The following is a 2,287-nucleotide window of genomic DNA, read 5'->3' as shown; positions in this document are numbered from 1 at the left end:
CCCAAATGAGGGGGACAGTGGAGGGGGAAGTTCATATAAAAGAAGAAAGGGAAAGATGGATAACAAAATATTGATCATAACCTCAAGAGGTGAGTGCTGGAACAATCCCAAAACAGGGATCAGTGGACAGTGATCAGGAGCAGGAACCCTGTCTGATTTCCCCCCTCTCTTTCTAACCCAGGGATCAGCGGACAGTGATCAGGAGTAGCAACGCTGGCTGATTCCCCCCCCCCCCTTCTCGCTCCCTCTCTAACCCAGGGATCAGTGGCCGGTGACCAGGTGCGGGAACCCTGGCTAGGTTCCCATACACCAGGGAGAATCACAATGTTGGAATGTGTGTTGGTCGTGAACACTCTCCAGACACTGTCCTCAATTCCGGATCCTAATGGACCACTCTTTCGCACCTCTCCCACTTTCTTTTACCCCTCTTCACAGATCTCCCTCAGCCCCACCTGCCCCTTCCCCACTCTCTCTCCCCTTGCCCGCTCCTTTTCCCCCACCCAGCTCCCCAGTTCACCCTCAGACCCCTCCCCACTAAGAAAGCTGTTTTAAATGAAACAAAATCTGATGTCACATGGAGCTTAAACAAATCTGAGAACGTTTATTTAATTTAAAAAAAAATCACCAAAACAGAAATCTCAACAGAAACAAAAAGATACAGAATTCACAAAGAACACAAGCAAGAAAATAATCATTTAATGATGGAACAACAAAAAAAAAAATATTCAACTGTAAACAGGGACAGAAAACAGAGCCCGGCTCCCAGACACCTCCCACTCCCTGGTCCCAGGGCCAGAGACAGCTCCTCAGTGTCAGGGGTCGAGGGTCAGGGTGGGGTGGGGGGGGGAAATCTCCCTGGAGTGAGCGGGAGGCAGCTTCAAAATAAGAACCTATCCCGCCCAGGGACCGGTGACACTCTCTTCTCTCCCTCCCGTGGATCAGTCGATCCCACCCAGGGTCCTCCCGTGGATCAGTCGATCCCACCCAGGGTCCTCCCTCCCGTGGATCAGTCGATCCCACCCAGGGTCCTCCCTCCCGTGGATCAGTCGATCCCACCCAGGGTCTAGTCACTCCCTCTTTTCTCCCCCTCCGTACCCGCTTCCTAAGGGATCCAGATGCCTGAACGTCGGAGAGATTGAGTGTTTCGGGCACGCCCCCTGGACCCTGCCCGGAGCCGGACCCCAGGCCGAGGCCTGGGCCTAGCCTTGCGCTGTTCCCTGGGCAGCAGTAACGGGATGCGACTGGGTTTGCTGGGCGTCAGCAGGCCCGCCTGCCTCAGGCAGCGGAGGGCCGGGGAGGGAAGGCGGAGGGCCAGGCTGGACAGCAGGCCGGAGAGCCGGGAGTTGGCGAGTGCAGCCATCTTGGACAGGCCCAGGCCTAGGCCCAGCGCCAGGCCCCTCCTCCGGACAGGGGGGCGCCCTCGGATCCGGATGGGCAACCTACTGCGGGACAGACCCCGGTTAGCTTTGGGGAAGACTGAGAACAGGCTCCTCTCGTTGGCCAGGCCACACCGCTGGGCCACCTGGAAGATGGGCCTGGGCAGTCGCAGTAGGAGCCTGACCCAGAGCCTGCGGCCTTTCCTGGGCAGCGCGGATGCCCATCGGCGTGCAGGCTGCAGCACAAGCACGATGACCAGGTACAGCGACAGGAAGAGGCCCGGGGCGGTGAAGAAATAGGCAGCCCCCAGGGCCACGGGGACATAGTAGAGCGAGAGGCGGAAGCTCAGAGCCAGGATGCTCAGAGCGCTGACCGTCCTGACCAGCAGCAGGAAAGAGGAGGTGGACACAGCGAAGACCAGGTGGAGCAGCACGTAAGAGGTGGCCAGGCCCACCACCACCGTCTCGAGGGCCAGAAGCAGCGAACCCAGGCGGCTCGGGGAGCCACGCCGAGAAAGGGCCAGTAGAATGACCAGGAGGAAGAACAGCAGCAGTGAGCTGGGACACGAAGCCACCAGCAGGGCCAGCAAGGCGCACAGGAGGTGGGGGGAGGTCAGCAGCAGGGGGAGGGCTGAGGGGGACGATCCGCTGACAGAGGGCAAGATCCCTTCCCCACGCTCCTCCTCCTCCAGCAGCCTCGAGTCATCAACATCAGGCAGCTCGAGGCCATCCTCATACGAGTCAGGGAAGGAATGGGCCGGGGTCGGGGGGTGCTGAGAGGCAGGGCCCGGGCCAGAACCAGAGTTCCCCGACGACTGAAGCTCGAAGTACGGCATGTCGGCTGCTGAGCCATCACCGCTGCCCCTCTCCCCGGGGTCCCAGCCCCGGCTCACGTCCTCCAGGGAGCCCCC

General features: G+C 60.1%; 1 protein-coding gene across 3 annotated transcripts in view; it reads right to left on the bottom strand.

Annotated features, from left to right (window-relative positions):
• Window positions 1–2,287, bottom strand: part of LOC109925823 (serine/threonine-protein kinase TAO2-like) — a 17,955-nt gene that overhangs the window by 2,478 nt on the left and 13,190 nt on the right. The gene's annotated exons all lie outside the window — the stretch shown is intronic.

This window comes from Rhincodon typus, chromosome 49, assembly GCF_021869965.1.
Source record: "Rhincodon typus isolate 14 chromosome 49, sRhiTyp1.1, whole genome shotgun sequence".
Taxonomy (NCBI): domain Eukaryota; kingdom Metazoa; phylum Chordata; class Chondrichthyes; order Orectolobiformes; family Rhincodontidae; genus Rhincodon; species Rhincodon typus.
The sequence above is the reverse complement of the archived record's forward strand: the minus strand, read 5'-3'. Positions and strand labels throughout refer to the sequence as shown.